General features: G+C 34.0%; 1 protein-coding gene across 7 annotated transcripts in view; it reads right to left on the bottom strand.

The window, feature by feature from the left end:
- unc-104 (kinesin family member unc-104) overlaps positions 1-13,046 on the bottom strand; it is a 231,104-nt gene that overhangs the window by 189,854 nt on the left and 28,204 nt on the right. Inside the window, exon 1 of one of the 7 annotated variants that reach the window (XM_072537848.1) lies at positions 643-781. The exons of the other annotated variants lie outside the window; for them this stretch is intronic. The gene's annotated coding sequence lies outside the window, so the exon portion shown is untranslated. Of the gene's footprint in view, positions 1-642; positions 782-13,046 lie in introns of those variants that run through there. 7 annotated transcript variants of the gene reach the window in all.

The following is a 13,046-nucleotide window of genomic DNA, read 5'->3' as shown; positions in this document are numbered from 1 at the left end:
AATTATCTAACTAATAAATAATCATTGCAAAAGATAAAATTTTAAGTTTTTGAAAACTATACTCTGATAATTTCAGTTTCAGATAATTTCATAATATTGAACTCGACCACCACTAACAACTTCTTTACTATAAAAACCAAGATCAATAAAGCAGATGAAAGATAAAGCAAGTGACTTAATTAAATATAAATCAAAGAAACAGACTGACCTAGCATAAGAAATTTCATTTCTGTTTGGCCGATACTTACAACATCATTTTATTTTTCTTGTGAATCTTATTCCAGTTACTTTATGGTGATAGTGGTTGAAATAAAATCTTTATTATATATAAAAAAAAAATTGTAATTTAGATTGATGCGCAGTTTTGTAAAATAGATCAATTTTATACTAGAAAATAAACAGATATAGTGGACACTGTTTCTAAAATTCCATGTTTCAACTAATTTAAAATGTATAAAATAAAATAAAAAGTATTTTTTAAATAATCTTATTTGATTTTATAGCCAATGCTGACCTTCAATAAAAAAAATCTTTCGAAAAAACTCAATAAATAGTTCTACTACATTACGCCCTTGTGTTACCGCATTAGTCATCAACTACATTAAAAGTGCCAATATATTTATTACAAATACAAATTCTTACCTTTTCAGACAGAAACAAATATAAAGGGTACAACCAGTATTCACTTATCACCGATTTTAAGTGTTGACAACTTTAAAAAACAAGATTTCGTACATTTTAAAAAGAAATGCACCGAACTGAAATCGTACTGTTTTCAGGATGTCTGACGTCTGAAAATCCCGAAGAAGGACATAGCTATGCGCAGTTACGGAGTCAGGGCACGTGATCAAATCGATAGCAGTCTTTGCCGGAGGACTTGTATTATTAGCGAACAAGAGAAATCGATATTAAATGTATGTTTTCAATTTTGTAAGTGCATGGAGCTTCTTCTTCTTCTGTTCTTATTTTTACTTCTTTTCGGCTTTGAAAAGGATAACTGTTGGCGGGGTCTTAGTAAGTCCTAGGAAGGAGCAAGATGTGACACTGATTTTAGATATGATACAAAAAATGGAATAATTATTTTGTTTTTCAATTTTATCAATACATTAACAAATAAACCATATACAATGTAGTTAATCCACTATAATATCATAACGTAACGTAACGTAACTTAAGATGCAAAAGCTCGTAACCCACACTTTGGACGAAATGGTGATTTATTAGCCATTGAGTTTATTGGTTATATACTTATGCACCTGCAAAATATGGAAATCCACAATTGCGTTTTGACGATACAAATTTTGACGACACTTAAGTTTTTATATACCTAAATACAATTGTGAAGTGTTTTAACTTCTGTATGTTTTTTTAAACGATGGTATACAGCCAACTACTGCGATTTTCCCATTAATTTTTACAATTGCGTTGTTTCAGTGAATTCTAACAAAAACAAAAAACTCGCATCCCGCGTATTTTATTGCAACATCTCGTAAACCACACAACCATCTAATTGGTGTGGGATTTGAGGTATTGCAGTTTTAAGCAAAACCTGATAACCCATATACACATGGTACGCATGTGGCTTACAAGCTTTTGAATCGCATATTTGTATTACTTAACCCAAATGATTCTAACCTTAAAATTATTTCTTAAATATCGCAGTACTAAATGATCATGGATAATATTAATCATTCTAATCGTGTTAAATTATTAGTGCAAGAATGTTTAAGAACAACAGGTGAGCTTACATATTGATTACTGTTATAATATTATGTATCCAAACCAATCGACTCTAGATATAGTTGAATATCAGCAGAGGAAGGTTCAAAATCAGGATTCCAAAGATATCCCAGAAATCTCCTTGGACGAAATTTACAAGGCTCTAAAAAAGATGAAGAATAACAAAGCTCCGGGGGAGGACGGTGTCGTCACGGAAGCAATAAAGATAGGAGGCTCAGTATTGATAGCCAAAATTCAAAAGCTCTTTAATCTATGCCTATGGAATCAAAATATCCCAACAAAGTGGAATAATTCAATAACTGTACTCTTACACAAGAAGGGAGATATAGCAAACCTGGAAAGATACAGATCAGATACAAATCAGTCTCCTTAACCATCTTTATAATTTATACACCCGAATAATAACGAACAGATTAGAGACAGGGGTTGACAGAGACACTAATGTGGAGGTCCTGCGTAGAATGGGGAAAGAATGTGAAATTCTCATGACCGTCAAAACTAAAAAGTTGGAATATCTAGGACATGTAATGAGAAATCAAGAACGTTACGGCCTTCTCCAGCTGATTCTCCAAGGTAAAGTAAATGGTAAGAGAGGACCGGGAAGAAGACGCATTTCCTGGCTTCAAAATTTACGAAAGTGGTATAACACGACTACCACTGAACTGTTCCGCGCTGCAATAAACAAAGTAAAGATAGCCGTGATGATCGCCAACATCCGGAACGGATAGGCACTTTAAGAAGAAAAAAGATTAGAGACAAAGCTGGATTTTTACCAACCTCGGGAACAAGCCGGTTTCCGCCCTAATTACGGCACAAACGATCACCTGCAGTGCCAAAAAAACCCTGATAGAAAAAACTAACGAATATAACCGTCCCTTGGCATTGATATTTGTAGACTTTAAAAAGGCGTTTGATACAGTGGAACTACCGTCCATCTTAAGAGCACTACAAGATTGCAGGGTCGACCACAGATATTGTAATATAGTTAAAAATATATATGAAAATGCCACAACAACCATAAGTCTACATTCAGCAACTAATAAAATAAAGATAAAAAGGGGAGTCAAGCAAGGTGATACCATGTCACCAAAGCTGTTCATTACCGTTCTTGAGTATGCATTTAAAAGAATAACATGGCAACAGAAAGGAATATCCATCGATGGAGAAAGATTAAACCATCTACGTTTTGCGGAAGATATCGTGCTTCTGTCAGATAATCTGGGAGAGATCAAAGACATGCTCCAAGAACTGAATGACATACTACAAGAAACTGGGCTGGAGATAAATTTCGAGAAAACCAAAATGATGACCAATATGGTTCCCAGCGAAGAGATACAGATCAATAACAACAAGGTAGAATTAATCGATAAATACACATACTTGGGTCATGAAATTAGAATAACCAGAGACAACCAAACCTGCGAGCTAAATAGACGAATCACGTTGGGATGGGCGGCATATGGAAGGATGAGAGACATTTTTAAAACAAATACCCCAATTCACCTGAAAAGGAAGGCATTTAACCAATGCATCTTACCAGTTTTGACCTACGGAGCAGAGACCCTAACTTTAACGAAAGCTGCTGCCGAAAAACTGAGGGTAACACAAAGGCGAATGGAGAGATCAATGCTGGGCCTGACCTTGAAAGATCGCGTGAGAAATGAGGAGATACGCCGACGAACTGGCGTAGACGATATTATACTGCGAATCAATAAACAAAAGTGGAGGTGGGCTGGACATGTTGCTAGAATGGAAGACGGAAGATAGACGAAGAGATTATTGGAGTGGAGACCAAGAGCCGACAAGCGAAGTCGAGGCAGACCACCCACCCGATGGACCGACGACCTAAGGAGAATAGAAACAAACTGGATTGCAGCAGCTAGAGATAGAGAGAACTGGAGACGTTTGGAGGAGGCCTATATCCAACAATGGATGTGAAAATGTATGTATCTAAGACGTTTGTTATTAATTGGTTTTTAGTATGTTCAATCTTAACGATTTAATTATGCATCAAGTTTAGTTTTACAATCTGCCCATATCCAGACATTGAACGTAGTCTTTGGTTATTACCTTTGTTTTAAATTCACAATAATCATTTCTCTACAAATATTTTTAAACGATTTTAAGCAGCATATTTATTTCAGATGAAACGTCTGCTTCTAATGTAAATATTGAGCAAAATGAAGAATGTTCAAGTTCTGATCCTATTTTTCCGCCTATAGTTATAACTGTTCCGACTGTCAACCAAGCTATAGCCCATAATACTAATACATACAAACCTGATGATATAGTGGTTGAAATATCTGAACATGACGAGGTTTTCAAAATTTTAAGGGACAGCATCGCAGCCAGCACTGAAGAAATATCAAAAGAAGCAACGAAAAATGAAAAATACAAAATTTCAGAATCATGCGAAATATTAGAGTTGAATATCTATGAAAATACTATCGATGAAGAAAATATAGAAGGTTTCGAACATGGAGAAGTTTTCGAAATTTTTAAGGACATCAATGCAGCCAGCATAAGTGAAAAATATCGGAAGGATCACCTGAAAAAGAACAATACAAAATTTCAAAATCAAATGAAGAATTAGATTTGAATATCAATGAACATAATACCAATGAAGAACATGTAAGAAGTGTATCCAGTGAGATTGAAGGCATACACATGGGTAAAATAAAAAAAAAAGGAAATCGGTGTATGAAAAGTAAATTGCGTGATTTTTCCAACATTTTAGAAGATACGAGAAAAGAAATATTTAACAAATTTTGGAAAATAACATGGGAACAACGGAAAATTTTTATGGCTAATAATATTACACGCACACCTGCCAAAAGAAGGTATACAAAAAATAAAATATCATCCAGAAATTGTTCAATGTTTTATACTTTACCAATTGATGGTCAAAAGACAAATGTATGTAAAAAATTATTTCTATCTACTTTATGCTTGGTGGAATTTCAAGTAAGTTCATAGATTAAGAAAGCTAAACACAATATTCACGAAACAAAGATGCCAAAAGAAACAGAACGAGACGAGCACTACACAGAATGAATGGTGACAAGCAGTTTTTAAAAATGTTTTTAGTTGATCTACCAAAACTGTCATCCCCCTACTGTCGTAAAAGCTCAAGCAAATTATATTTAGATCAGGCTGTTCGATCTATTGCAGCTTTAATAGCGAGTATCTGTAGAAAGTGCAAAAATGAAAGCAAGCAGGCTATGAGTAGAAGAACATTTGACGAGTTATTCCATGAGAAAGGAATTTCTATATACTTACCCAAAAAAGATAAATCTGACATTTGTTGTCAACATGAAGTAGGGAACCTGGATGAGGAATCTATTGTCAATCATGTTACTAAGAAGGAAAGAGCAAGGCAAGAAAAACTGAATGACACTATGCTAGCTCAAGATGAATCAAGCATCGTTTTAGTGATTGATTTACAAGCTGTTAAGGTATGTTCTAGCCTTAACCGAAGTGCTGTATATTATAAAGCAAAATTATGTTACCATAATTACACCATAATGAATATAAAGACAAAACATGTTATATGTTATTGGTTTAGCGAAATAGAAACTGATTTATCCGCTTCTTCGTTTGACTATATTACACGGTTTACGGATACCAACTTGCCACTTACAGTGTACAGTGGTGGATGTACATATCAAAACCGTAACAGTATTATGTCAAATGCACTGCTTTTTGCTCTATAAGTAGAAATCAAATAATTGAACAAAAATACTTAGAACGTGGACATACTCAAATGGAGTGTGACTCCATTCACAGTCGAACCGAAACTCAAATTAAAGGACGTGATATATATCTGCCTTCCACTTATCTTTCTATTACTCGAGAAGCTACACAAAATCCCTATCCATATGGGCCGAATGGGTAACTTAAGATCGGTTTAAAGATTATTCTAAAAAGGAAAACCAGATGTATGCCAATATACGACCAGGGAACAAAAATGTCACTGATATTAGAGCTATTAAATATATACCCGAAGGTGTTATTTTCTACAAACTCAACTTTGATGATTTATGGGTAGAACTACCGCAGCGTAAAAACAGACAAGAAATATGCCGTGTTTGACCCCAAAATGAATTTGGAAAACAGAAAAATAAAGGCTCAGAAATGGAAACATCTTCAAGATCTGTTCCCTCCTGATTGCCATTACTTTTACGATAATATCGAACATAATTAATTATTTCGTTTAAAATCTTTTTAATATGTACTTTAGTTATAAATAAATCTTAATTTCGAAATAACTTTTTAATTCGATAAAATACTTAAACCACATTTTGCAATATCATTTGGCAGCAAATCATAGTAACCCACCGTTAGACCAAAATCATTTTGAAAATAAAAAAAATTGAGTATTTTACAATATATAAGAATTCCTTGATATTAAATCAACAATTACACAGGCCGACATGATTTTTGGTGTTTTAAGTTTGAAATTATGTCCTTAGCTAATACGGGTACGCTGATTCTGAATGATTATGAATTATGATTATGAATTTAATTTAAGCCCATCACGTCAAAATTTTTCACAAAATTAAAAAAACCTTGTGAGATATTATGTTCTAGCGCAAACAAATACCTTATTGATATTTCGTAAATTGCAATCAAATTTATTTCTTTAAAATACTTATATTTTGAAAGAAAATATTTTAAGACATTATGTTAATTTCATTTGAATGGCAACACTGCCGATGCCGTCAACTTGATGGCATCGGCAGTTGTGCACTGCGTAGAGTTAGTTAGCGTCAGTTGTTTGTAGCATCGAGATGTATTTTGTTTTATGAGTGTTTAACAACTGAAATTATGTCTGAAACATAACAGACTTTATAAAGAAGGCTTATCACGTTTACTTCGGTGTAAAGCTTTGTGATCAGGACAAACCTTGTTCTCCACACAAAGTGTGCTTTCAGTGTGTCTAACTACTGAGAAAATGGACAAAAGGTACACGTAACTCTTTACCCTTCGACATTCCTATGGTATGGATGGAACCAAAAAACCATGGCGACGACTGCTACTTTTGCTCCTGCGATATCAAGGGTTTCAATTAAAAAAATAACACAAAAATCAATATCCTGATTTACCTTCTGCTAAACGACCTGTATCTCATGGACCAGGAATCTCTATTTCTCCGCCTAGTCTTTATACCATCTAACAGCAATCATCAGATGAAAGTTCAGACGCAAAAACCGATGAAGACGAATTCAATCCTGAGATAGACCAAACTCAAAAGTTTATCCAAGCTGAACTAAATGAATTAGTGAGAGACTTGGGCCTATCGAAGGATGCTGCACAAATCTTAGGATCACGACCGAAAGATAAAAATCTGTTGGCTCCAGGTACCATATTTACGTGGTATAGGCATCGTGAAAAACAGTTCGCTAAATATTTTTCTCAAAAGGGCTCACTGGTGTATTATCATACTATTCCTGAAGTAGTCATGAAACTGGGAGCTGACAATTATGATTTCATATCATTGCGGTTATTTATTGATTCTTCTAAGAAAAATCTGAAAGTGTCTTGTTGGACAATGGTAACACTTATGCCTCAGTGCCTGTTGCTCACTCTGTGTACTTCAAAGAAACTTATAAGAATCTTGAGCTGTTGCTAAATAAAATAACGTATAGCGAATATTGTTGGCAACTCTATGGAGATCTTAAAATAATATCCATGCTTTTGGGTCAGCAGTCTGGATTCACAAAGTATCCATATTTTTTGTGCGAGTGGGACACTCGAGCACAAAATTTACATTACGTTAAGAAAGAGTGGCCACTCAGAGAAAGACTTGTACAGACAAAAAAATGTGCAACGTGATACACTAGTTGACCTTAAATTAGTTCTTTTGCCTCCTCTTCACATAAAGTTAGGATTGATGAAGCAGTTTGTCAAAGCTTTAGAGAAACAAGGTCACTGCTTTAAATATCCTGCACTTTCTGAAGCTAAACTTAAAGAAGGAATTTTTTGTAGATCCTCAAATTCGAACCTTAAAATCAGACAGATTGTTCCAGAATACAATGACCTAGGATGAATCTAAAGCATGGAGTTTTTTTCGTAGAAATCATAGACGGTTTCCTTGGAAACGACAAGTTTCCAAATTATAAAGACATTATAGCCAACATGGTGGAAAATTATAAAAGACTGGGATGAAATATGAGCGTCAAACTTTATTTCTTAATTCCAACGTTGACTATTTTCGCGAAAATCTTGGAGCTGTCAGCGAGGAACAGGGAGAGAGGTTCCATCAAGATATAAAGGAGATGGAGAGATGTTACCAAGGAAGATGGGATATAAGAATGATGACTGATTACTGCTGGACCTTAAAGAGAGACTCGATCACAAAAAACCATAAAAAGAAGACCATAAAACGCAGTTTTCATGGAAAAAGAGAAAGGTTTTATTAAAAAAAAACAAATATTGTCTAACGTAGGTTATACTAAATTCTTTTTTTTAAGAACAACTCAATTTTGTAGTGTAATTTTATATTAAATAAAGTTTCAATAAATATTTTCTCAGTATTTTTGGCAGTTTCTATGAACAGTTTCAAACACACTTTTCTTGAAAACCTGACGTGCTGGAAAAAAACTAAGTACAGATTCGTGATCAGCTCATCCCATTTATATGCTTTATAGACTTCGAAAAAGCATTTGATAGAGTAAGACACGACCTACTATTAGAACGTTTGCAAGAAGTCGGTTTAGATGGAAAAGACATCAAATTCTTAAAAAACTTGTACTGGAACCAAAACGCCAGAGTTAGGATCGAAGATTCCACATCCGCAGAAGTAGAAATTAGGAGGGGAGTTAGACAGGGTTGTGTTCTGTCGCCTCTGCTGTTTAATCTTTACTCCGAGTTTCTATTTAAAGAAGCATTGGAGGATTCCAAGGATGGAGTCAATGTGAATGGCGTAAATATCAACAATATCAGATACGCCGATGATACAGTGTTAATTGCGCATTCCGACTTAGGTCTACAAAGACTCATCGACAAGACCAACTCGACCTGTGAGCAATTTGGTATGAAAATAAACATTAAAAAAACCAAAGTGATGTCAATCCGAAAAAACCAAAACGTACCTCAACCTTGCACAATAAATGGGCACATTTTAGAACAGGTCAATAGATTTAAGTACCTGGGATGTTGGATCGATAGCAGCCTAAATCCTAATCTAGAAATAAGATCGAGAATAGAACAGGCCAGAAAATCTTTCGAAAAAATAACAAAAATGTGCTTTGTGATTCTCGAATAAAACTCGAAATTCGACTACGTTTATCAAAATGCTACGTCTGGTCGACTCTTCTATATGCAGTTGAAACGTGGACCCTTAAAACATCAACCGTAAATAAATTGGAGGCCTTTGAAATGTGGATCTACCGGAGAATACTCAAAATTTCATGGACATCGCATACCTCAAACGAAGAAGTGCTGCATAGAATAGGCAAGGAAAGAGAACTTTTTAACACAGTAAAAGTTAGAAAAACATCATACCTAGGCCACATACTGAGAAATAATAAGTACCAATATGCCCAACTTATAGTGAAAGGAAAAATCGAGGGAAAGAGAGGCCTAGGAAGGAAAAGACTATCGTGGCTCAGAAACATCCGACAATGGACAGGGCTAAATTTTGAACAGCTAATAAGAACAGCTGAAGATAGAGAAGAGTTTAAAATTGTAGTAGCCAACCTCCATTGAGGAGAGGGCACTTTAAGAAGAAGAAGAACATCCCATTTACTATAGGACACCTATTAAACTTAAAACACTTTTTCATGAAAAAAAAATGTAGGCTTGTGTTATTTATTTGGGTTTGTTTTTTTATTCTCCCGTAAAAAAATCTATTTGTGTGTTACGAACTTTCGCATCTTAGGGGACGATAAAATTAATATATTCGTCATAACAGATAGGCTACAGAGAAGATCACGAAAACCATTTAGGTTATAGTTTATTATTTATTTGTTTATTTATTTACTACAACATTAAACGGGTTTTATTGTTTCATATGGTTAATGGACCCCCAAATATAAAAAAAACCGCAGAGTGCTACTATTTAAAGGGGTGTGTTTTTGAGAAAAGAGTGAAATGGCCAATTTTTTAGTTTATAGTCAAATTCTATGCACTATACATATAAATATATAGAAAAGTTGTTTAAAATTAAATTTACTATCGAAATGTCGCCTTCTTAAGTCAAAATAATTTTTTTTGACAAACTATACTCAAAAAACGCGATTTTTTTGCCCCATAACTTTTATCCACGTGGGTACAGGTATAGGCATTACTTCACAGAAAAAAACTATTCTTTCTATTCAAAATGACGTATGGTATAAGTATTTATCAATTATAGTATCCGAGATACGACTTTTCGAAGTTCGAAACTCACGCTATTTTTTGGACCATTTTCCTTATTTTTACGCAAACATTTTTCTACTTTTTTTTATATGCAGTTTAAGGTATATGAAACGGTACATAATAGAAAGAAAAATCAATTACTTTCAAAATTTAGAAGATTCTAGGACTACTTTTAGGCAAAATATGGTTCTTTAAAGTTTTCTACTTTTAAAGATTTTATTCACTCCGTCAATTAATCAGATATGTATGATGCACCATTTTAAAGCACAGAATATGAGCTTTCTTTTTTATTTGTCAATATATATATACCTAAATGTACAAGGAAAGACATAACTAGAAATTAAAAAATATACGTAAAAGTTAGTAAAAGTCGTTGCAAGTATCACACATTGACGAACCATATCTTGGTTACCGTTAGTCCTAGAATATTTGACAATATTCTAGGACTGTTTGAAAGTACAGAAAATAAGCTTTCTTTTTTTATTCAGCAACGTATATACCTAAATGTTCAAGGAACGAAGTTAAAACAATAAATTTAAAAAATAGAAGTAAAAGTTATCAAAAATCGTTAAAAGTAGAAAACTTTGAAGAACCATATCTTGCTTAAAATTAGTCATGGAACCTTCTACTGTAGACCGTTTTAAAGGTAATTGAGTTTTCTTTCTATTAAATTCATTATACCAAAAATGCGAGAAAAAAGTTATAAAACATTATTTGCGAAAAAATGGCATTAAAATAATGTTAGTGGCGAACTTTCAAAAATCGTATTTCAGATGTAAAATGGAATGAAATTGGCCCAAAGGTGCGAAATTGATAATTGTAAATGATTCTAAATATTTTAATATTCCCTGAAATCTAAGAAGCTTAACAAACGGTTGACAACATCGCTTTAGTTAGTAAACACTAGCGTGAAACCTGTGATTGTTTAGTTGAAGTAAATATATTTTTTTATGGAAAAAAGCTTGTTTTAGTTATGGCTATATTTTTAATAATTTTCTTTAGCTTCCTAACTTTCCGGTGCTTGAGAAAAACTACAAAAAAATGTGCGATTTTAACAAATTATCGTTATAGTTATATATTCTCTGTCAACACATGTAAACACGCTATTTTTCACGGTATCATAATCTCCACCGGCGGCGAAATTAATAATATTTTTTCTGAAGAAATCTTAAATTAGTGCTTTTTTTCAGAAAAAATAGTTCGAAATTGTATAAGAAAACTTAGTGCTCGTCCATATAATGTCTATGACGAAGTAAGGGTGGAAAATGCCGTCCAGAAAGTTCTTGAGGAAGGATGGTCCTTAGTCGCGCTGCCAAAGAATATAAAATTTCCTATGGAACCCTTAATAACCGACCTATAATGGCCGAGATGGAAGAATAAATGGTGGACAGACTGTATTTTCCGTAAACGAAAAAAAAAACATTATACAGCGTGCTGCAATATGCGGTGAGTGGGGATTTCCTCTTAACTTGCGAGATATAAAATATTTAGCCAAAAGTGTTTTGAATGCCCAAGGTCGACTCCAGACCAGGGATGAAAGTGCCTCTTTTCAAAAACAATTTATCTGGAACTGACTCGGTATATTCATTCTGAGACGGCATAAAGAAGAAATTACCCAAAAAGCGGCGACCAATATTAAAAGAACTAGAGTTAATATTTCAAAAGAAACTTTAGTTGCCTACTTCGAGAATTTGCGTAGAGAATTAGAAAATATTTTACCTAATAACATATTCAATTACGACGAGACCAATGTACAAGATTACCCCGGAAATAAGAAAATGATATTTCAACGCGGCACCACATATACCGAACGGGTTTTTAACTTTACTAAAGCAGCAACGACTATAATGATATGTGTTTCGGCTTCAGGATTGCTGTTACCACCATATATAATTTATTAAGCAGAAAAAATACGGTTACAATGGACTGAAAATGATCCAAAAGAATCACCTTGCTGTATTGACAGATGCTTCTCTGTAGGTTCTCGATATAATCGCACCCATCATGGATGGATAGATTCACAGACATTTACTGATTGGTTTACTTTGTTCTTTTTACCACATGCAAAACGTCTTGAACGGTGAAAAATCATCATAGGCAAAAACCTTTCCTCACATTTTACGTTTAGTCAAAAACTCAACACATTTGACCCAACCACTTGATGTCGGTTTTTTCCGTCCCTTTCAGAAGGGAAACTCTTAGTGATTGGAAAAACTGTCACCCTACATTAACCGCAATAAATAAGAAAGATTTTCCAAACTTGTTAAACACTACCCTTCAGCACATGAACAAAAAAACAAAAACAGCGGATGAAAACAGCGTTTCCTCTTTTGCAACCATGGGAACTTACCCTTTCTCCTCCGAGACAGTTTTAAATAAATTGCTTAGAGAAGATGAAGAAATAGAGGGCCAAATCGACAACCTTTTGGTACATTATCTAAAGGAGAAAATACATTCAGCTGCACCATCCAGGCGAAATATTAAGCGAACCAAACTAAATGTCAAGCCAGAAAAACGTGGTGTAGCTCAGCAACCTGATGAAACTGAAAGCAACTATGAAGAAGAGTCTCCAAGTGATAACGAAACAGAAAGTGAAACGTCTAACTTGGATGAGTCTGACAATATTGATGGGGTTGAATATTTTGCTTATAACAGTAAAAAGCCAATGAAAAGAACCTAGACGTTATAGAATATAAATCTACGAATGAACTAAAGAAGGCCTCCAAACTGGTCGAACATGATAATATTTTCGGTTGAAGTGATTGATATTATTGCCATTTTGCCCTATCCTGAATTCCTTAATTTAACAGAAACAGCTTGTATGTTTAAAAAACGGGTTGATGTAATGGAGATCACTTTAAACTTAATATACATATGTTCAAAGATGTTTAAAATTATGTTTTTTGGTGTTCTACACTGCAGTACTAGCCCAACTTTGCCATTCT

The sequence above is a fragment of the Diabrotica undecimpunctata genome, chromosome 7, assembly GCF_040954645.1.
Source record: "Diabrotica undecimpunctata isolate CICGRU chromosome 7, icDiaUnde3, whole genome shotgun sequence".
Lineage (NCBI taxonomy): Eukaryota > Metazoa > Arthropoda > Insecta > Coleoptera > Chrysomelidae > Diabrotica > Diabrotica undecimpunctata.
This window is presented reverse-complemented; position numbering and strand designations above follow the sequence as displayed.